The 24,098-nt window shown below is 36.9% G+C and overlaps 1 long non-coding RNA gene across 1 annotated transcript in view; it reads right to left on the bottom strand.

The window, feature by feature from the left end:
* Window positions 1–7,903: 7,903 nt before the first annotated feature.
* Window positions 7,904–24,098, bottom strand: part of LOC145520958 (uncharacterized) — a 32,765-nt gene continuing 16,570 nt past the window's right edge. Inside the window, exon 3 of the long non-coding RNA XR_014064950.1 lies at window positions 7,904–8,971. This is a non-coding gene — a long non-coding RNA (uncharacterized LOC145520958). The remainder of the gene's footprint in view (window positions 8,972–24,098) is intronic.

Genomic DNA, 24,098 nt, shown 5'->3' with positions numbered 1-24,098 from the left:
GATTTAACGTGTATTTTATAGCTGGAGAGACTGACAGAAATGTCAGCTTATCCAAGACAACAACAGAAGCTTCCTTCTTTCCCAGCTGGGATCTGCCACGACTAAAACTACTTGCTGTCCATATTAAACTTTCTAGAAGCTCTGAATTAGGGCCTGTGGCCAGATGATTCCAGACCATGAGATAATACCCTAGTTTTGTTTCCTGACACTTTCCGGTTGATTTATTTCAAAGAAAGAACTGGAAACTTCCCACTTACAGCAGTTTTTTTTTTTTTTGGATGCTAAGTATTTTCAGCTTCATAGGAGTGCCTGAGCTTTAACTGATGGTCCCCTATTTCACTTGGTTAAAAAAAATAGTCAAGGAAGTTATATCATTGAAGCATTACTTTCTTCATTTTAATTTTGCAAGCGAGTTTCAAGTTTCAATAGAGTATTAACTCCCCACATGTGAATAGGAAATACAAGTCATTTAGAAACCCCTTTAAACCCAAATTAGAGAGGATATTTTCAGCAGTTAAAAAGAAGTCATCCTGTTAGTAATTCAAGTCATCAGGATGACTGGTAGGAAAAACAAGAGAACTTACTATCAATAACAGAGGCTGTATTTTCTTTACCAAAGTTGTGAGTTTTAAAAATTGTGTGAAGTTACGCAGAGTGTCTGTGAGAGTCGACAAGTGTATTCCACACTCTGACACACATCCACTGAACTCACACACCAACAAAATTCATCTGATTGCTTCCATTTTTAACTTCTCTAAATTTGGTGATATATGTCCTGAGGAACAAGGTCAAGTCCATCAAATTTTATTTCTAGTTGTGAACTAGTAAACACTATTTCCAATCAATTAACACTGGAATGATTTGATTCAGACGTGCAAGTTGAGTAAAATGTTGAATAAGGCAAAGCCTCCATAGAGTTCTATTTTTTTTACTCTCTTATAAAGTCTAAAGGGACAGAAAACTCATAACTCTGCTTTTAAGATAGGGAAAAATGCTGATAACAAGAGAAACCTGAAACAGCTAATGTAATAAAAGGGGAAAGATAGCAAGACACTCCTTTAACAAAGGAATTGGAAAATATTCCAAAAAAGATAAATGAAGAAAATTAATAGGAAAACATTTTTGTATCTCTCATGAGTGGTCTCTTTTGTTTCTGAATCATATTGCTTGAGAGACAGGTAACCCCTTCTTACCTTTGGGTTTAGCAAACATCTTTAATATCATGAACACATTTTGGGCTATGTGGGGCCTGGCAAGATGGTAAAAAGCTGATTTCAACAAAAGGAAATGCAGAATTTTTTTGGTATAAATTGCATACAATTTACAAATTACAGAAAATAATTAGTGTATAAATTTGACAACATTTTCTAGCCATCATTTCTGTGGTACCCACTCTGAAGCCTGAGTAAAAACCCATCTTTGGGTGGAGGTGAAGTTTGGGGAGGAGAGACCAAGGGAACCAAGTAGTGATGGGGGCACAGAGCACCCATGTGCATGAATGTGGGTGTCTGACATACGAGATTCTGGATCTCCAAACTGCCACTCACCAGCTGTGGGACCTCAGCTGGCTTGTTTAACCTCTTAAGCCATATCACCTACACCTTTCAGTGGGAGAAGTAATAGTTCTTACCTCAAAAAGTTGTTGAAGGTTCATTAATATAATGCTTGAAATGCCCTTAGCATAATGACTTGTAATATCTCAACAAGTGGAAGATGTTACTGTCACCACTGTATTTACTGTGATTCTGACCACAGCAGAGGGAGATGCTGAAATGAAATCTGATTCTTGTTATTCCCTTAGCTGCACATCTGAGGTAAAATGTTTGTAAACATTTGCTCACTGAAATATCTCTGGAATCACAAGGTAAAGTTTGAGATCTGTGGTATTGTGGGTATACGAGAGAGCAGACAGGAAGAATTCATGAAGAGTTGAACATCTATTTTGCTAAACTAAAACCCTTACAGCTCCTTTGCTAATGCCAGCTCTGTACTTTAGGCTGTTTGCTGAAATAATTGTCTGTTTTTGAAACGTGCAGGCCTTCCACATCTTCCTGGCAGAGTGTATCTTTTTCCTAGCTGTCCTTAGCTATCTTCTCAGGTGAAGATGTGTCATTGAGATGATTTATTGGAAAGATAGAAGCCAACAGACTCAAGCCCTGCCTAGGTCAGGTTCTGCCACTTTCTAGATGGACTGTCTATTGGAGCATCAATTTCTCCAATGTAAAGTGAACATATGAACTTCTTCTTGCTCAGGTTGTCTGAGGATACAATGTTATAATGTATATAAAGTATACGGCACAGAGTAAGTGCTCGGCAAATACCACTTCCCTGCCTGCTCTTCTCCATCAAGAGATGAAACAACAGTAAAACCCTCACAAACCCAGGTCAAGCAAATTCCCAGGGATTTGTGTCATTTTATGGGCTGTCCATACAAGCGACTTAGGAGGGAGAACATCTCCACTGCAGGTCATTGGTATTTTCTCTCAAAAATTCATAAATCTTATTGAGCTTATGAACAAATACTTTTTTTTTTTTTTTTTGATAGCAAGACTCTGGTTCTGAGGATGAAAGGTGCTTAAAACTCAGTAAAGAAATAAAAGCAAATTGGTTTTGAGAATCTCTATTCTATAATGATTGAATTGGAGTAAGAACCAGATTATTTTATTAAATGCTACTTCTAGAAGGATGGGAAACTATAAATCCTAAAAGCAATTTATAGTTTTCATGGTGCTGACCATTTTCTTGGTTCTTGACAGTGAAAAAATTTTGCAGGATCAACACTGTTAGTCCATTTATAGTTGACAGGTTAGATGTTTTTAAGTGTATTTACTGCTTTGAAGAAATTCCTGACCTACTTCAAAATTAGTTTTTCCAGTAAATTCAACCATCAGTGATTATCTTTGCCACAAATATTTCTTTAGATGATTTCTGAAAGATAACATGTATATTAACTGGACTTAATTTGTTTGAGTGATCCGTCTATTCTTTCTTTTTAGAATTATAGCAACTAAAGCAAGCAAAAATGTAAGAATTTAAAAATTAGGTAGACTTTTTTGTTTGCGTTTTATTTGTGTTTGTATTTGTAAAGATGTGGGTTATGTTATATTATTTCTCTTATTTTTTTTCAATTTGGATTTTTGTAATTGATGCCAAATCTTAACAACCTGTAATTCACAATCAAATAAATGCTTTATTTTATGTGTGCATATATCTGTAAGAACAAAAATATGTCCACGATTAACAGAGACATGTTGTAATATTTAACATTCTTTTTAAGAGCTTTGTTTATTATTGGGTTCCTTTTGAGAGTTTTAACTTTAATACATTTGAATGTAAAAATTTACCAAAGAGAGATTTGGGCTAAACATGTAGAACTCAAATATCTAGTTCTTGCTTTTATATGCTGTGAGCACCAAACAGCCCCAGCCAAGGATAACAGGGAAGCAAAGATTCTTTTTGAAAGTAATCTTAGTGAGTAATTGGCCAAGTTGTATATAGGAATACAGAATTTAATTGAAAACAGAGAAAAAGTGACCATTAATGAAGGCTCATTATATGTCAGGCAATACAATATTCAGTGTTTTCTCATATTTTAACTCAGTTAAATTCTCTTGCAAATTTCAACCATACCGTATTTGACATCTTCAGTGTCAGTGCATGCGTGCATGTGGAGTGTGCTCAGTCATGGGTCTTTGTGACTCCATAGACTGCAGTTCCACCAGGCTCCTCTGTCCATGGGATTCTCCAGTCAAGAATACTGGAGAATGTTGTCATTTCCTCCTCCAGGGGATCTTCCCAACCCAGGGATTGAACCCGTGTCTCCTGCATCTCCTGCACTGGCAGACCAGATCAGTCCTCCAAGGTCACAGAGTTAGCATAAGTGATGAACCTGTGACATCAATCCAGATCTGTGTGACTTCACAGTTCATGTTCTTTCTATTCAAATCATTTGTGGAAGATGAAGAAGCTTCTTTTAAGCTTTTTTTTTTTTTTTTTTATGCTATTGCAATCTATAACAGAGTTTTGGTGAACTTGCACACCATTAACATATTTTTATACATGTTTTTCTACATATGTGTGCACTCACTGATTCATTATTTCAAAACATATTTATGAGTGCTTACTACATATCAAGAACTGTTTCACAATCTGGGTTTAAGTGAGCAACGCAGACAAAAATCTCTGATATGTAAACATGCTGTATAGAATTTCACCCTTAGTTCCCCCCATTTTTACAGTTGAAAATTCTGAGTGGTAAAAAAACTAAATAATTTTCCTCAGGCCTCACTAGAGAATCATAATTCCTTAAAATCCAGTCAACTGAGAATTGCATCTATTGCTTCTATGTCATCTAACCCACTGTACATCTAAAATTGCAGTGTATAATGCAAGTTATATTTTCACTTTTATTAGTTGTACAGTTATCTTTGAAAAAACTGTGTATATGTGAAGATAAAAAGAATTATGAATAATTCTCCCTCCCTTATTCTTTAAAGTTTTATTGAACAGTAGAAAAGTATAAGGATGAAGCATGTCATGGAGTTCAGTTTCTTCCTAGTGCAGAACTGATTCCTTGAAAATCCTTCCTTATGTGTGACCCAGTCTGAGTTTAAAAGTCCCCAATGCTTAGGCTTTTATCAATTCCCTTTGAAGATTATATCTCACATAGTAGATTGGTACATGCCAAACAGTTCTGAAACCCAAAGTAATCTCATTTATTGCTGTCATTAGTGAGATCTGGCTGCCTAAACCCAGCTCCCTTCTTTTTTCATTAATGTCCTCAATGGCTCTTAATTTCTGGCCTTGTCTTTGAACATTCTATTAGTTGCATATCTGTACAGATTAAGTCCCTTCTCCCTTGATAAATCCATTTGACTTGTATGGAATTCTGAATCCTCTCCAAATAATTGTAAAATATATCATAGTGAGAATTATAGCACATTTTGAAGGTAAAAGCAGCACTTGAGTTTCTTTGCATAAGTAGAAATTTGACATAGAAGATATAACTAATCATCATAGTCATTTACCTAACATAGTTGCTCACAGGTATTTAAAAAGATACAATTTTAAAAAGTTGTGTTCAAACTTGGTTAACTGAAATACTTTCTATTGCTAATATAATGATGGAATAAAACTATTTTTATATTCCTTTTGGAAAGGTCAGCAGTCAATTTTCCAGTTAACAATTGCATATTAAAAGTCACCAATAGTGCCTTATTCTACTTCAGATAGGACTCAAACTCCTTACCATGAACTATGAGATCCAGCTTCATCTAGCCTGCCAACTTCACCTCTTCTCCCAGCAATTTTGGCTACCTTGGATTTGAATACACAACCAGTTTCTTCTATTCTCAGTTTATCTACTCTCTGTCTTAGCCCATTTTATTTTATGTTTTTTACCTTCTTCACTTCTTACCTATCTCCACTTATTATCATCAATATCATTTTAAGTTTTACCCACTAGATTGTAAGGTAAATGGTATAAGAGCAAGAATCATCTACTGCCTTCCATGTACTTTTTCTTTTTACACTACTGTCTTTTATACTGCTCACTTGACTTAGTATGTGTACTGATAGGATGTCATCTATTATTTGATGAATAAGGAAACATATAAGTACAGATATAAGCTTGAAGTAGAACAAAATAATTATTTTGATAAAAATCTGTGATATAATTAAAATCTGATAGTTGATTATTCAAACAGTTAATTATGGATTAAAATAATCATAAAACGTTGCTGTTGAAAGTGTTAGTCACTCAGTTGTTTCCAACTCTTTGTGACCCCATGGACTGTAGCCCTTGAGGCTCCTTTGTCCATGGAATTCTCCAGACAAGAACACTGGAGTGGGCAGCCATTTCCTTCTCCAGGGAATCTTCCTTATGAAGGGATCGAAACCAGGTCTTCTGCATTGCAGGCAGAGTTTTAACAGTCTGAGCCACCAGGGAAGCCAAGAGAAGAAATGATAAACATTATCTAGTTGTTGTTGTTATCTATTTATCTAGAAAGCTGAGCACCAAAGAACTGATGCTTTTGAACTGTGGTGTTGGAGAAGACTCTTGAGAGTCCCTTGGACTGCAAGGAGATCCAACTAGTCCATCCTAAAGGAGATCAGTCCTGGGTGTTCATTGGAAGGATTGATGTTGAAGCTGAAACTCCAATACTTTGGCCACCTGATGTGAAAAGCTGACTCATTTGAAAAGACCCTGATGCTGGGAAAGATTGAGGGCAGGTGGAGAAGGAATGTCAGAGGATCAGATGGTTGGATGGCATCACTGACTCAATGGACATGAGTTTGGGTGAACTCCAGGAGTTGGTGATGGACAGGGAGGCCTGGAGTGCTGTGGTTCATGAGGTCACAAAGAGTCAGACACGACTGAGTGACTGAACTGAGTTGAGTTGCAGTTAAGAGGAAATGATAACATCATCTAGTTCAATACCTTATTTTCTAGATGAGGAACCTGAGATCCAGAGAGAATAAATAACCAGTTAAAAGTCATACAACTAATGACCAGCAAATGTAAGACTGAAGCTCTTATCTCCTGGGTCTCTTGATACCCATTTATGTCTTTCTATACTTGTTTTTGAATCCTTAATATTTTTTTTGTCTTCTATTTGTATGAAAAGAACTATTAATGGAATTAACAAAAATCATGGTCCCTGTCCCTCCCCCACCCCCAGACTTTTCTTACTCTGCTTCATACACATATAAAAATATGACAAAATTGGCATCATTTTAGCCCATTTTTTATTAAATACTATTTGTTGACAATATATATTTTTCATAATAGGGATTTGGATGTATTTTTGAAATTGACTTTGATGCTGAAAGAACTCTGAATATTTACATATTATCCCTAGACTTCTCTCTCTGTGCCTCACACTCTCACCTCTCTTAGCCTTCCTGTAGCTCCATTCATCAAACTGAAGAAGGAAATGAACCAGAAATAGGGCCAGCAAAGCTTTGTGCATCTTTGAATGAAATGAAGCATTGCAGTGAATTGCATAGCAAGTAAAAGAGGTGGCAGTGGTGTGGGCTGTGTAATGTCTGGAAATTGCTTGTAAGGGATGTGTAACATTTATTGTTGTAGACAACTTATGACACCATTTGAAGTTTAAAACCACTTTAAATGGAGAGAGTAACTTGTAAAAATAAATAAAGTAATAAGATTTATTCTGTAAGGTAAAGAGAGAGGAGAGGGTTAAGAGGGATTTGGAGAATGAGTTGAGGGTTGTAACATTAAAGATACAGTACCCTATCCCATGTATTGATTTAAAAGTCGTATATAAAATATATAAAATATTAAAAAGTCTGGAGATGTTGTAATGGTTATTAAGGTAACTTTTAATAAGGTACATTCTAGTTTTATGTGATCACCAGTTAGGGAAATAACCCTTGCTGAACCATTAGGACATGGACTAATAAAACACAAAGCTTCTTGTTGGAGGTAGCAATATTGTAAGGCTTGATGAGAATGAAAAGAGTCTAAATTAAGCAATAACAATTGGGAAGCAGGACATTTCCTGGGGATTAATGACAGGCTGGGTGGAGTTGATGGACCATGGCTATTCTGTGGACCATTAACCTCAGTTGATTGTTAATTCCCAAGAAATACCTGATGGTCAGGTCATTACTATAATTATCACCTTAAAGAGGAAGAAGTGGTAGAATCCAGGTAGTGAAGTTAAAAGAATAGCAAATATTTCATATAAAGCACGGTGCCTTATAGGCCCTATAGACCAACGGACTGTAAGATTCCTTGAGTCATTTCTCAGTTGTCAATTCAGTTCATAGATGAAAAGGAAGAAAAAGTGCCATTCTTTAGTGAGGATTCCATGAAAGAGGGAGACAATAATGCATGTTACCAGGTTGGGCAAAAATAATCATGGTTTCGGACCCTGAATTTTAAATCATTATAACTAGGCTCAAGCACATCTTTATTAATCAAAATAGGAACCATTACAATCAATACATTTTTGCAAATGAGAAATAAGTTTTATTCCTTTAGCATAAAAACCCATGCTTCAGGATTTGATGAACTCTTGGAAAGCATTTTCTGCCTTCTGCTGGTTGTGGAAACATTTTCCCTGCAAATAGTTGTCAAGATGCTTGAAGAAGCTGTAATTGGTTGGTTAGAGCTCAGGTAAATATAGCAGATGAGGCAAAACTTCATAGCCCAATTCGTTCAACATTTGAAGCATTGGTTGTTTGGTGTGTAATCAGGTGTTGTTGTGGAGGAGAACCGGGCTTTTTCTGTTGACCAATGACAGTTGCAGGTGTCGCAGTTTTCAATGCATCTCATTGATTTGCTGAGCACACTTCTCAGATGTAATGGTTTCACCAGGATTTAGAAAGCTGTAGTGGATCAGACCAGCAGCGGACCACCAAACAGTGACAATGACCCTTTTTTTGGGTGCAAGTTTGGCTTTGAGAAAAGCTTTGGGACTTCTCTGTGCAAACACTGTGCTGATGGTCACTGGTTGTAGTATAAAATCCACTTTTCATTGCACATCACAATCCAATCGAGAAATTGTTCATTGTTGTGTAGAATAACAGAAGATGACCACTTCAAAAAGATAGTTATTTGTTGATTTGTGGTCAGCTCATAAGACACCCACTTATCAAGGTTTTTCACCTTTCCAGTTTGCTTCAAATGCCAAATGACTGCAGAATGGTCGACGTTGAGTTCTTGGGCAACTTCTTGTGTAGTTGTAAGAGGATTTGCTTCGATGATCCTCTCTGTTGGTTGTTGTTAACTTCTGATGGCCAGGAAATGCACTCCTCTTCTTCAAGGCTCTCATCTCCTTTGCAAAACTTCTTGAACCACCACTGTACTGTTTGTTCATTAGTAGTTTCTGGACCAAGTGCACTGTTGATATTGTTAGTTGACTCTGTTGTTTTTTGTCCCATTTTGAACACAAATAAAAAAAATTGCTCAAAATTGCTTCTTGTCTAACATCATTTCCATAGTCTAAAATAGGTATAAAATAAAGAGCAAATAACAATTCATTAGTAAAAAAATATAAAGCAAGAAATGTGCATTAAAATTATGAATAATATAACCATGTTTATTTAAGAATGTATTCCTATCAAATTTCAACAATGCAAAACCAACATTACTTCTGCACCAGTCTTAATACACATGGTAAAGGATGTGTGTTTTTTACAAACTAGCCTCTTGTAAAATGACTGGCGGAACATTGAGAAACTTTCTAGTATCATAAGATTTCCCATGATGGCAGAGTTAGGTAGTGTTTGGGGTTTGATATTCATCTTGCCTCCTTCGAATGGGTTTTATTTGACTCTAATATGATGAGGGTGATAAATGGAACTAGGTGAGAGTTGAAAGACCTGACTTCACAGCAAGTGTGGTGTTGGGTACTTACAGTCTTTAGATTTCAGTTTCTTTATCTATAAAAATGAAGGGATTGTTCTAGATATCTCTAAAGACCAGTCTAGCTCTGAAGATTCTTTGACTTGTGTTTAAGAAGACCAAGATCTTCCTGGAATAAGGCCTATAGAACTTTGAAATAATGAGCTAAACCACTGGGAAAGGAAATCATGAACTTCTCTTAGAGGAATAAGCAGTTTATGTGGGTGGAAGTGAAGCTTCCTAATTCAAATTATTGATAGTATTTATTAATTTTTTGAGATTGACTCATTCCAGGTTGCAAGCTTTTAACAAAGCAAAAAATTATTTAAATGGAAGCTCCCTACTGTTTTAATTGAAAATTGATTTTGAAAAAAAACTTCCTACAGGCAGCTGGTTCCCTTCTCTCCTGTTGTGTGATCCAGTAATGCCAGAGGGTAGCTTTACTGGTGAAATTTTTCAAAGCTAAAGACTTCTATACATAGTGGAATTTGAATTGGGAGATTAAAGCCAGACACAGTGTGTGAAATAAGCCAACATAGGTTGCCATGTTGACTCACTGCCTTGACCTTAAAATTCTGCTCATGCCCATTTTCTCATCCTCTAGAACTTTCTGACACATTCATTAATCCAATCATCTGTCCTTCTGACAATTATTAAGTACTTTCTATGTGCCAGGCACTGTGCTATGTGTTGAGAAATTAAGGGTAAATAAGACATAGCTCCTGACCTCTAAGGAATCACAAAGTCATAAAGACTGACATGGTTAAAAGAAAGAAAGACAGTATGTGGCTGTTATAAGAGAATTAAACGCACAATAGACAGTGGTCTGTTCTTTCCAGAGAAGTCATGGAGCCTAGGCAAGGCATCATAGAAAATCTTGATTTGAGTCCTAAAGGAAGAATGGGGATGTAGTTACTCTGGTAGGGATGGTTTTCTCCACGACACAAAAGAGGAGAGTACACACAGAAGCAGCAAGTAATTCAATATGACTGGGACAGAGGGGAAGGTGTTGAGATGAGACTAAAGGGGTAATAAGGTTCATGTCATGAAAGATTTTTGCATACAATGATAATGGGTTTGGACTTTATCTTTTGGGATGTGGGTAGGGTGGTTAAATATATGTAACGTATAGTATAGTATAGCAGAGTATAGTAGAGTATGGTGTATATATATATATATATACTCAGTCATGTCCAACTTTGCAACCCCATGGATTATACAGCCCATGAAATTCTCCAGGCCAGAATACTGGAGTGGGTAGCCTTTCTCTTCTCCAGGAGATCTTCCCAACCCAGGGATCAAACCTAGGTCCCCTGCATTGCAGGTAGATTCTTTACCAGCTGAGCCACTAGAGAAGCCCAAGAATACTGGAGTGGGTAGCCTATCCCTTCTCCAGTGGATCTTCCCGACCCAGGAATCCAACTGGGGTCTCGTCTATTGCAGTTACAGTCGGAAACACTAGAAGAAGAAGAGGTTAGTCTAACCTGGGAAGCAGTGTGTATGGAAGAAAGAAGGGAATATGTATGAAGATATTTAAGAAATGGAAAATAAAGATGAAATCATTGCTTGAGTATATAAGGGTGAGGGAGATGGAGGCATCCAGGACCATCTTGGTCTGGATTACTAGCTAGTGTCATTATACAACACAGAGAATAAAGGAGAAGGAATTGAAGGTTAGAATGATGCTGTAGGTGGAATGTTTGTGTTCCCCCAAATTTGTATGTTGAACTGTAATCCCTGATTGATGAGATTTGAAGATGGGGCCTTTGGAAGTGATGCAATCATGAAGGTAGAGTGCTCATGAATGGGATTATTGCCTTTACAAAAGAGACCCGGCTTCCTCTCCCCATTTGCCGCATGAAGGCACAGAGAGAGGATGACTGTCTTAGGAAACAGGTTGTAGGCTCTCACCAGACACCAAATCTGCCAGTCTTGATTTTAGCATTCCTAGGCTACATTACTGTGAGAAGTAAATGTTCATTGTTTAAGCCACCCTATCCCTGTTTTGACAATTAGGTGGCTACTGGTCCATTAGCAAGAAAATGGATATAGAATAGCAGCTGGTCAAGCAAATTGCTCAGTCCACACTGTTGATTAAAAACAAAAATAAAATTCAAACCCAATATTTCTGACTTCAGATGCAGTGCTTTTTCTACCTTACTGATTTTCCCCTAATTTATCCTTGTCACCTGTATCTTACAGAGCTTATTCTGTGTGCCACGGACTAGTCATTATGACCCATAACGCCACTGAGTCATAAAACAAAACAAAACAAAACAAAAAAACCTCCTACCTCTTCTGCTTTTGGGTATTCTTGGCTGTGTTTGCTGTACCAAATAGTGAAGCTTCTCTCTGCCTGTACCTACACCTTCTAGGTTAGACCTCCCTGCATCCCTCAGTGTCTCCATGAGTCAAGTCTGCATTTACCTTTACTTTGGACACCATGTTCTTCATCCAATAAGATCAATTGTGTCCATCTGCCTCATTTTATGAGTTCATTCAATAATACTTTTATGCATTTAATATATGACAGATAATGTTCTCAGTGCTGCATAATATAGCAGTGAATAAAATAAGCATGATACCTGACCTCAAGGAACATATAATCTCATTTCCCATTTGGGAATAACTTTCTGATCCTGTTCTTTTTTGCTGAAAATGCAGAATTTCTAGTCCAAATAAACTCCTTATAGTGAAGAAACTAGCTAGAAATTGGAAAAACTGGGCAGTGAAATAGTTTTATTAGAAACAGTCACATGTTTTCAGTTGTAAATGTAAAAGAACAGTATTATAGCTGGAGTATGCTAAGAATATGTATTATCTAATATGATATTGTCCCAAGTTTAAAATTTACTTTATCCAGTTTCCTTGAATATATGGATATGGCCACTGCCTAGTGCATTTTTATAGTCATCATTAGAACAGAGTTCCCTAAGCAAAATTTTCCTCCATAATAATGCACATATTTTGGTGTTTCCAGGTATAATGTCCTTTATACTGCCTATAAAGTTGACTAGCAACTTTGCAAAATAAGTTTGGTGAGTGGTTGAAATACCAGGATCTAAAGGATTTTGTTATATTTCTTATTACCTTTGGAAAAATCTCCAGCATAGTCTATGTCTATTTCCTCATCAATAAAATGATGATGTTGAACTTTATAACCGTTAAAATCTCTTCTGGAACCTTAGATGCTTTGATTCAATTGCAGGCGAATGTCCACAGCAAAGAACAGGAATCAATAAATGTATTTATTCTCCTCCTGATTATATATTGTTAACCTTCATTGAAGATAATTGTTCCTGCATGCTCCACAACCCAGGTCTACCAGATCCTAAGTAAATATTTTTTTTTGATGAATGGATGGATGTGTCAGAACCAAGGAAACCATTTTGAATACACTTTAAGAAGCAACCACAATCTGTTCCCTCTTGACCTTTGGCTGTAGTCACTGACTAACCTCCAGCTCTGGGTCAAACTAACCATTTATTTTCCCTGAATAAAGAAAACCATATCTCTTTATTTGCTGCTGGCTCTCCCTATAGTAATTTGTGTTTTTTCAAACTTGGTTGAGCCTTCAGTATTACCTGCCAACATTTTACTTGTCTCTGGATGATTCTATAGCAACTACTCTAAATTTCTAACTGTCCTCTAAGGCACCTAGCATAACTTAGCTAGTTACCTTGACCTTCTTTTTCACTTAGAAGATAGGAACTCTCATTATATGAACACCCCCTCTACTAATTCTTCTTTAACTGTTTTGCCCAGGATTTCTATCCATCTCTCTTTTCTTGTTTCTCCTTTTTACCCTCAGGGGAAAACAAGGGTTATCTCTTTTCTGAAGTGTCCTGATTCATTTTCACTCTTAATTCCATGTGCTGGTGTGCTCAGTTGCTCAGTTATGTCCAACTCTTTGCAACTCCGTGGACTGTAGCCTACCATTCTCCTCTGTCCATGGACTTTTCCAGGCAAGAATACTGAAATGGGTTGCCAGTTCCTACTCCAGAGAATCTTCCCGACCCAGGGATTGAACCTGTGTCTCTTGTGTCCCCTGCATTGGAAGGTGGATTCTTTACCACTGTGCCTTTAATTCCATACCAACCTATAATTAAAATTTTGCTGCATCTGTTCCTTCCTTCCTTTCTTAAGTCTTCCAGTTTTCCTCTCCACAGGCTGCTTGCCTTCAACTGTCAAACACACTTGAGGATTCGCATCCCAGAACACCCTCTTTTATAGTCCTGGACTCCTGTTCCCTAATCCCTTTCCTTTCATTCCTCCTCAGAGTGTTCTGACCATGTCTCTTCTATAACCTCCATTTACGTCTTAAGACTGACTTTAACATGACTTCGCATTATTCTTTTCAAGCTGTGTTCCTAAAAATCACCAGTGCCTGAGAAATGGCTTGATGTTCTCCACTATATTCTGAATGATATATCTAAGCCCTTCAATATTTTGAAGACCACTTCCTTCTAGAGTTTCTCTTCCTTTTTATCTTTTCTTTTTTTCTTTAAACTGATTTTTCCTTGCCTAACTCTGGGATTCATTTCTGATCTACATTTTACCTTAATTTTGGACTTACAAAATCCTTCTCTCTTTTATTAACAGCTTTATTGAGGTATAATTGACATAAACTACATATGTTTAAAATTTATATTTTAATGAGTTTGAATGTTTATAAACTTATGACACCATCACTGGATTACATAAGAAAGATATTCATTATCACTAAACATTTCCTCACCTTACTTGATTCTTTCCTTGCCCAATCTTCCCAAGCCATCACTGATGTGCTTTGTCTCACTATCAGATGCTCTGTATTTTCTGGAATTTTATATAAATTCATACATATAGCATATCTGCATTTTTTGGTCTTCTATTTAGCTTGCTTATTTTAAGATTAGTTTATATTGTTGTCTGTATTAACAGTCTGTTACCTTTTATTGCTGAGTAGTATTCCATTTTATGGATCTATCTCAATCTTTTAATACATTTACCTGTTAATAAACATTTGAGTTATTTTCTATTCTGGGCTATTACAAATAACATGGCTATAAATAGCCATATATGTCTTTATAGGGATATTTCCTTTTATGCCTTTTAGTAAATATCTAGAAGTGAAATGGCAGGGTTGTGTGATAAGTGTATATATAACTGTTTTAAAAACTACCAACTCATTTCCAGATAAATTGTTTTAAATTTTTGGATTAGATCTTTAATGTAAAGTATGGATCAAAGTTCGTCTTTTGCATATGGAATCTGAACATTCCAGCATGGTTTGTTGAATCCTTACTCACTGAATTGTCTTTGCCTCCTTAATGAAAGTTAACTGATGATGTAAATGTGGATATATTTCTCCATTCAGTTCCATTGACCTATATGTCTATCTTAATGCCAGCCCTCCACTCTCTTGATTACTATAGCTTTTTATGTCCTAAACTCAGCTGGTGCCATCCTCTAAGTATGTTCTTCTTTTCCCAAATGGCTTCTGGGCCCTTTGCATTCCTGTATGAACTTTAGATCATCTTCTCAGTCATGAATATGGTATATCTCTCCATTTATTTAAATTTTCTTCATCTCAGCAATGTTTTACAGTTTTCAGCTTACAGATGTTGTATGTTCTTTGTCAGGTTTATTTCAGTGCTTCAGATTATTTTTGCTATTGTAAATGGCATTGTTTTTTGATACCATGCTCAGGAGGCTCATGAGCTTCCCAGGTGATGATAGTGGTAAATATCACATCTGCCAGTGTAGAAGTGGGTTCATTCCCTGGGTTGGGAAGGTCCCCTGGAAGATGGGAAGATTCCCTGGAGAAGGGCATTGAAACCCACTCCAGCATTCTTTCTGGAAAAATTCCATGGACAGAGAAGCCTGGCAGTCTACAGTCTATGGGGTCACGAAGAGTCAGACATGACTGAGCAACTGAGCAGACAGGAACACCACATTTTGTTAGACTATGTAGAAAGACAGTTGACTTTTATATGTTGATCTTGTACTATGTAACCTGCTAAGCTCATTATTAGTTCTGTAGCTTTTTTGTAGATTCCATAGGATTTTTTAGATAAATGTCATGTCATCCTTTCCAATGTGAAAGATTTTTATTTCTTTTTCTGATCTATTCTCTAGGTATGATCTCTGGTACAATGTCAGATAGAAATGGTGAAAAAGAAAATTATTGCATTATTCCTTATAATAGAGGGAAAACATTGTCTTTCATAATTAACTATGCTTTGGTTTGTAGTTGTTTTTTTTTAATTCTCCTTATCAGACTGGGGAAGTTAATTTTTATAGAGAATTTGGTGAGAAATTTTATTTTTATTTAAATTCAGGAATAGATGCTAAAATTCAAATTTTGTCAAATCTTTTTTTCTGATCTATAGAGATGATCATATTGTTTTTTCCTTTTAGTTTCTCTACAAAGTGAATGACATTTATCAAATTTTAAATATGAAAAAAACCTTGCAGCCTTGTATTACTGAGGTAAGTGCCACTTGGTCATGCCCTGTAGGGCCACCCAAGACAGATGGGTCAGGATGGAGAGTTCTGATAAAATGTGGACCACTGGAGAAGGGAATGGCAAACTACTTCAGTATTCTTGCCTTGAGAACCCCATGAACAGTAGGAAAAGGCAAAAAGATAGAACACTGAAAGATGAACTCCCCAGGTCGGTAGGTACCCAATATGCTACTGGAGACCAGTGGAGAAATAACTCCAGAAAGAATGAACAGACAGAGCTGAGGCAAAAACAATACCCAGCTGTGGATGTGACTGGTGATGGAAATAAAGTTTGATGCTGTAAAGAGCAATATTGCATATGAACCTGGAATGTTAGATCCATGAATCAAGGTAAATTGGAAGTGGTCAAACAGGAGATGGCAAGGATGAAGATCAAAATTCTAGGAATCAGTGAACTAAAATGGACTGGAATGGGAGAATTTAATTCAGATGACCGTTATATCTACTACTGTGGGCAAGAATCCCTCAGAAGAAATGGAGTAGCCATCATAGTCAACAAAAGAGTCTGAAATGCAGTACTTGGATGCAGTCTCAAAAACGACAGAATGATCTCTGTTCATTTCCAAGGCAAACCATTCAATAACACAGTAACCCAAGTCTATGCCCGGACCAACAATGCTGAAGAAGCTGAAGTGGAATGGTTCTATGAAGACCTATAAGACCTTCTAGAACTAACACCCCAAAAAAGATGTCCTTTTCATTATAGGGGACTGGAATGCAAAAGTAGGAAGTCAAGAGATACCTGCAGTAACAGGCAAATTTGGCCTTGGTGTACAAAAAGAAGCAGGGCAAAGGCTAACAGAGTTTGCCAAGAGAACACATTGGTCATAGCAAACACCCTCTTCCGACAACACAAGAGAAGACTCTACACTACACATGGACATCACCAGATGGTCAATACCGAAATCAGATTGATTATATTCTTTGCAGCCAAAGATGGAGAAGTTCTATATAGTCAGCAAAAACAAGACCGGGAGCTTACTGTGGCACAGACCATTAAATCCTTATTGCCAAATTCAGACTTAAGTTGAAGAAAGTAGGGAAAACCACTAGAACATTCAGGTATGACCTAAATCAAATCCCTTTCGATTATACAGTGGAAGTGACAAATAGGTTCAAGGGATTAGATCTGATACACAGAGTGCCTGAAGAACTGTGGACGGAGGTTAGTGACATTTTACAGGAGGCAGTGATCGAGACCATCCCCAAAGAAAAGAAATGCAAAAAGGCAAAATGGTTGTCTGAGGAGGCCTTACAAATAGCTGTGAATAGAAGAGAAGCTAAAGGCAAAGGAGAAAAGGAAAGATATACCCGTTTGAATGCAGGGTTCCAAAGCATAGCAAGGATAGATAAGAAAGCCTTTCTCAGTGATCAATGCAAAGAAATGGAGGGAAACAATAGAATTGGAAAGTCTTGAGATCTCTTCAAGAAAATTAGAGATACCAAGGGAACATTTCATGGAAAGATGGGCACAATAAAGGACAGAAATGGTATAGACCTAACAGAAGCAGAAGATATTAAGAAGAGGTGGCAAGAATACACAGAAGAACTATACAAAAAAGATATTCATGACCCAGATAATCATAATGGTGTGATCACCAGCCTAGAGCCAGACATCCTGGAATGCGAAGTCAAGTGTGCTTTAGGAAGCATCACTGTGAATAAAGCTAGTGGAAGTGATGGAATTCCAATTGAGCTATTTCAAATCCTAAAAGATGATGTTGTGAAAGTGCTGCAATCAATATGCTAGCAAATTTGGAAAACTCAGCAGTGGCCACAGGACTGGGAAAGGTCAGTTGTCATTCCAATCCCAAAGAAAGGCAATGCCAAAGAATGCTCAAACTACTGCACAACTGCACTCATCTCATATGCTAGTAAAGTAATACTCAAAATTCTCCAAGCCAGACTTCAACAGTACGTGATCTGTGAACTGCCAGATGTTCAAGCTGGATTTAGAAAAAGGCAGAGGAACCAGAGATCAAATTGCCAACATCCATTGGATCATCGAAAAAGCAAGAGAGTTTTAGAAAAACATCTACTTCTGCTTTATTGACTATGCCAAAGCCTTTGACTATGTGGACCTCAAGGAACTATGGAAAATTCTTAAAGATATAGGAATACCAGACCAACTGACCTGCCTTTTGAGAAATCTGTATGCAGGTCAGGAAGAAACAGTTAGAACTGGACATGGAAAAGCAGACTGGTTCCAAATATGGGAAGGAGTTCATCAAGGGTTTATATTGTCACCCTGCTTATTTAACTTATATGTAGAATTCGTCTTGTGAAGTGCCAGGCTGGATGAAGCACAAGCTGGAATCAAGATGGCCGGGAGAAATATCATAACCTCACATACGCAGATGACAACACCCTTATGGCAGAAAGTGAAGAGGAACTAAAGAGCCTCTAGATAAAGGTGAAAGAGGAGAGGGAAAAAGCTGGCTTAAAACTCAAAATTCAATAAACGAAGATCATGGCATCCGGTCCCATCACTTCATGGCAAATAGATGGGGAAACAATGGAAACAATGATAGACTATTTTCTTGGGTTCCCAAATCACTGCAGATGGTGACTACAGCCATGAAATTAAGTGTTTGCTCCTTGGAAGATAAACTATGAGAAAAGTGGGCAGCATATTAAAAAGCAGAGACATTACTTTTCCAATAGGCATGTATGGGTGTGACAGTTGGACCGTAAAGAAGGCTTAATGCCAAAGAATTGGTGTTTTTGAGCTGTGGTGTTGGAGAAGATTCTTGAGAGTCCCTTGGACTGCAAGGAGATCAAACCAGTCAATCCTAAAGGAAATCAATCCTGAATATTCTAGAAGACATGTTACTGAAGCTGAAGTTCCAACATTTTGGCCACCTGATATGAAGAGCTGACTCATTTAGAATAGACCTTGATGTTGGGAAAGATTGAAGGCAGTGGGAGAAGAGGACGACAGAGGATGAGATGGTTGGATGGCATCACCGAGATGGATGTGAGTTTGAGTAAGCTCTGGGAGATGGTGAAGGACAGGGAAGCCTGGCATGCTTCAGTCCATGGTGTTGCAAAGAGTTGGCCACAACTGAACGACTGAACAGCTATAAAACCGTCAGAGAACAAATTTTTCAATAACTCGATTCTATTTAAATTATTAAGATTTTTTGTGTGGCCCAGTATGTTTCATGTTCACTTTAAGCAATGTGTTTTCTGTTGTTTTTGGGGGTAGTTTAATCTATAACTTCTAATTATATCAGATTGGTTGATGTTGTTGTTCTAGTATTCTATACCTTTACAGATTTTCTATTTGTTCCTGCTATTTTTGAGACAGAGGTGTAGAAACTGCTGACTGTAATTGTGAATTTGTCTATTTTTACTTTCAGTTTCATACTTTGTTTCATGTGTTAAATATTTCAAAACTCTGTGTAAGTGATAATGTTTGTTACATTTTCTTGATGATTTTTTTAAAATCATTACAATCCATTTCTATTTGTTCCTGCCATCATCTTTGTTTTATGTCACCTAATATCATGATGCAGTTCCCTTGTGGCTCAGCAGCAAAGGATCTGCTTGCAATGCAAGAGACACAAGAGACTCAGGTTCAATCCCTCGGTCAGAAAAATCCCCTGGAGAAGGAAATGGCAATCCACTCCAGTATTTTTGCCTGGGAATTCCCACAGACAGAGGAGCCTGGTGGGCTCCATGGGGTTGAAAAAGAGTCAGACACAACTTAGCAATTAAACAACAGCAACAAACAACAACATCAAGATAGCTACTAGTGCTTTCCCATGATTAGTGTTAGCCCAGGACACTTTCTCCCCATCTTTTTACTTTTAACCTATTTCCATCTTTATATTTGGGTTTCTCAGGTGGCTCAGTGGTAAAGAATTTGCCTGCTAATGCAGGAGACACGGGAGACTAGGATTCAGTCCCTGGGTTGAGAAGATCCTCTGGAGGAGGAGATGGTAACCCATTCCAGTATTCTTGCCTTGGAAATGCCATGGACAGAGGAGCCTGGCAGGCTACAGTCCACAGCGTCGCAAAGAGTCAGACACAACTGAGCGTGCATGCACATCTTATGCTTGTTAGCATATAGTTGTTTCACTCTTTTATTTAATTTTACAATATTTGCCTCTTAATTGGAGTGTTTAAATTATTTACACACAATGTTATTATTTTTATGGTTTAGTTTAAGTACTCCATCTTGCTATGTGTTTTCTATTTGCCTCATGTATTCCCATTCACCTTTCCCTCTTTTTTTAGATTGAGGTTTGTTTTTTTTCATGATTCCACTTTGACTCCTTTGTTTATTAACTATAACTCTTTATTTTGACATGTGAACTTCCTTTAGTTCTTACAGTGTACATCTTGTGCTATTAACATGGTATATTTTACTTTATATATATTATAAATACCACAACATACTGTTACTATTTTTACTTTAAGCAGTTATCTTTTGTGGATGTTTAATGAGAATAAAAGCCTTTATATTTGCCCATGCATTTATCATTTCCATTGCTTTTTATTTCTTTGTGAAGATCCGTGTTTCTATATGGTATCACTTTCTTTCTGCTTGAGGGATATCCTTCAATATTTGTTGTAGTTCAGCTTTGCTCATAGTGAATTCTTTCAGTTTTTGCATTCTGAAAAAGTCTTACATGGTAAAAAGATCAGTAATTGCTAGAGATTGAAAGTAGAAGGCGAGGGATGAATGGGAAGAACATAGAGGATTTTTAGGGCAAGAAAATATTCTGTGTGATACCGTAATGATGGATACATGCTATTATTCGTTTAAATCTCTAGAATGCACAACAGCAAGAGTGAATGGTAATGTAAACCATGCATTTTGAGAGATTATGATGTATCAGTGAGGGTTCATCAATCGTAAGTAATGTGCCACTCTAGTGAGGGCTGCTGATAACAGGGGATGCTGTGCATATGTGGGGTCAGGAAGCATACAGAAAAATCACTGAACTTTTCTCTCAGTTTTACTGGGAACCTTAAACCACTCTAAAAAATAAAGGCTTAATTTTTTTAAAAGTCCTTAACTTATCTTTAACCCACTCCAATATCCTTGCCTTCCCAGGTGGTGCTAGTGGTAAAGAATCTGTCTGACAATGCAGGAGACACAAGAGACATGGGTTCAATCCCTGGGTCAGGAAGATCCTCTGGAGTAGGAAATGACAACCTGCTCCAATATTCTTGATGGGAAAATGCTAGGGTCAGAGGAGCCTGGCAAGCTACAGTCCATGGGGCCATAAAGAGTCAGACACGACTGAGCGACTGAACACATAACTTATCTTTACTTTTGAAAAATATCTTTGTATGAAACAAAATTCTAATAATTTTATTAAAGAAATTTATTGTCTACTTGCTTTCATTATTTCCAACAAATCTGCTTTCATCTATATATGCTTTTCTGCACATAATTCTTTACTTATATCTGCTTCTAACATTTCCTTATCACTAGTTTTAAGTAATTGGCTTTTATGTGCCAGGCTATAGTTTTATTTATATATATTTTTTGTGCGGAGATTATTAAGCTTCTTTGATATGTGTGTTTATATTTTTCATCAAGTTTGCAAAAGTTTAAGCCACTATTTTTAAAATATTTTTTTCTGTCCTTTCCCTTTAGGGAACTTTTTTCTCTGTGTGCTTCATTTTGGATAGTTCATACTACCATATTTTCAATTTTACTTTCTTTTTTTCTGAAATGTCATCTGTCATTCCACCCTATGTATTTTACAAAGCAGAAATTTTAACTTTTACTTCTAGAAATTCAAATTGGGTCTTTTTCATATCTTCTATTTAAATGTTCATTCTTTCCATTAGCCTTTTGGATATATGGCATACAGTTATAATTACTTTTTAATGCCGTCTGTATCATATTCGGTCTAGCTTAATTGGTTAATTTTTTCTGCTCTGTTATATTGTGTGTTCCTTCATTTTTGCACACTTGACACGTTTTTTGTGGGTGTCAGACATTGTGATTTTGGATATTGTTGTATTTCTGAAAGAATATTCTTGAAATTTGTACTCAGATACTGTTAAAGTACTTGGTAATAGTTCAAATCTTTTTTTTTTTAAGCTTTGTTATGTGAGACTACAGCCGTGTTTATTTGCCCCCCACTCTTGAGGCAATACTCTTCTTAGTTCTCTGATGCCAAAGATTATAAAATTTTCCATTTTTTAGAAATTTTTTTTTACTTTGCAATATTGTATTGGTTTTGCCATACATTGACATGAATCCGCCATGGGTGTACATGTGTTCCCCATCCAGAACCCCTCTCCCACCTCCCTCCCCTCCATTTTGATTATTGAGCACAGGCACGCTTCCTGGTCTTATATGTTTCCTTGGTACTTTTATCTTTAATCCTTCTGGGTATTTCCTTTCCTGGCCTCAGGTGGTTTCCTCACAAGAATGTATCACTGGCAAAGCCCATTAACAATTCCCAGAGAATAAAAATAGAACCTGGTAAAAAAAAAAAAAAAAAGTCAAATCTGTTTTTCTTCTGTGCTTAGTCTAGTTTCACTTGCTCATAGGGTGCCATGTGCAGAGGCCTCACACCTGGCATTTCAAACCAGAGCTCCTAGTGCAAAATAGCTGCATAGGGTGTGTGCAGAAGTGCTGTGCACAACATTGCAATTCAGTGTGGTGACCATGGGCCTTGTACAGAGATGCCACATCCAGGGCTGTGATCTGAAGTGTGAGCAGCATAGCTGCACTCGACCTGCAAGAATTCTGCCCCCTCCTTGCTGAGGAGAATTCCATAATGCAGCCCCCAAGATGGCTTTGTATGAAGAGCATGTGCTCTAGAGCATGGGCTTGCACGTCTCCATTCTTTGATCAAAGAATAAAGCTGTTTTGCTTCTGAACTGAACTTGGTTTCCTTTGATTGGTGCAAGTGACATGGGAAGGAAGGATTCTTATAGGTAACAACACAAAAGGGTTGGTAACAAATGCAAGTTGGTCTCTACTTGCTTTAAGTAGGGACCATCTGCAAATCTTTGGAGTTCTCTTTCTGGGCAATTTTCTCCTCTTCAGTATCCCACCCTGCAAACACCAGTCACGATGGGTTGTCTAAACTCCTTACTCTGTCTCCTCAACTAAGAATATTCAATAGATGTTGCCTGAATTCCCTCTCCCTGCTTCACAAACTGGGAACTTTCTCTGAGGAGTCAGCTAGAGCCATGATAAGGCTCCCCTTATTTGTTTCATGGTTTTTGGTTTTTGTTTTGGCAGTCATTCGCCTTTATTTCTAACTTGTTGATGACTATGCCTTTACATATTTTGTCTGGTATTTTAGTTTTTTTTCAAACAGGATGGTAAATTTGATCCTGTTTCTATATTTCATCCAGAAGTCTTGCTTTTCTTAATATTTTTTTATGCCAACAACTTTGTTTTTGACATGTTGAGTGGTTCTCATGTAATAATAGTTATCAATATCTATTTAAGTCTGCCTTCTCAATTATTCTAAAAGGCACAAACTTTTATGTTTGTCTTTATAGTCTCTGTACTAACACAATGCCTAATGCAGAGCAGAGGTTTGATAAATACTTGCAGAATGAATGAAACTAAAATAGAGTAAGCACATGTTTCTGTGACAATCTAGTACATGTTTTACATATAAGTACATAATACATATTTTATATTGTATATATGCAAGTGTGTATGTATGAATATGTGTGTGTAAGTGTATACTCCTTCCATTGCACTTTCAGTTCTGGCATTCTCTTTTTTTACACAGCTGAGAGATGCTTAGTAAAACCTTTTTTGCAGCAAAGAAAGGTTGATTAGGTTTCACTTCAGCAAAATGAACAACAAGATTGATGCTTAAAATGTAAAGATGTTACCTGCCCAGCCTTTACTCACTCTGAATATTAATAAGCATATAAGTATGATTGTTGAATATTAACTAAGAAATACTACTTCCAAGATGCAGAAAGGAAGAATCTATAACAAAGGTTAGATATCTCATATATGTCTCTTTATAATTTCATTATAAAAAAATATTTTGGAATTACTTTGCAAAATAAATATATAGAAATACAATTCTGTGTCTGTTACCACTACAGTTGGAAAGAAGTCTTTAGAAAGGTTATGTTTGCTCTTAGGCCAGCTTCATTCAAAGCTCCAAGGGATTAAGGCCTGAGAGAGTACAGATCTTTCTTTAGTGAGCATGAAATGTGGTAACCTTAGCCCTGACCTTTAATCTGCTAAAGCAATGAAACAGAG

Source organism: Giraffa tippelskirchi, chromosome 9 (assembly GCF_054371585.1).
Source record: "Giraffa tippelskirchi isolate mGirTip1 chromosome 9, T2T-mGirTip1v1.2.pri, whole genome shotgun sequence".
NCBI classification, from domain to species: Eukaryota; Metazoa; Chordata; class Mammalia; order Artiodactyla; family Giraffidae; genus Giraffa; species Giraffa tippelskirchi.
The sequence above is the reverse complement of the archived record's forward strand: the minus strand, read 5'-3'. Positions and strand labels throughout refer to the sequence as shown.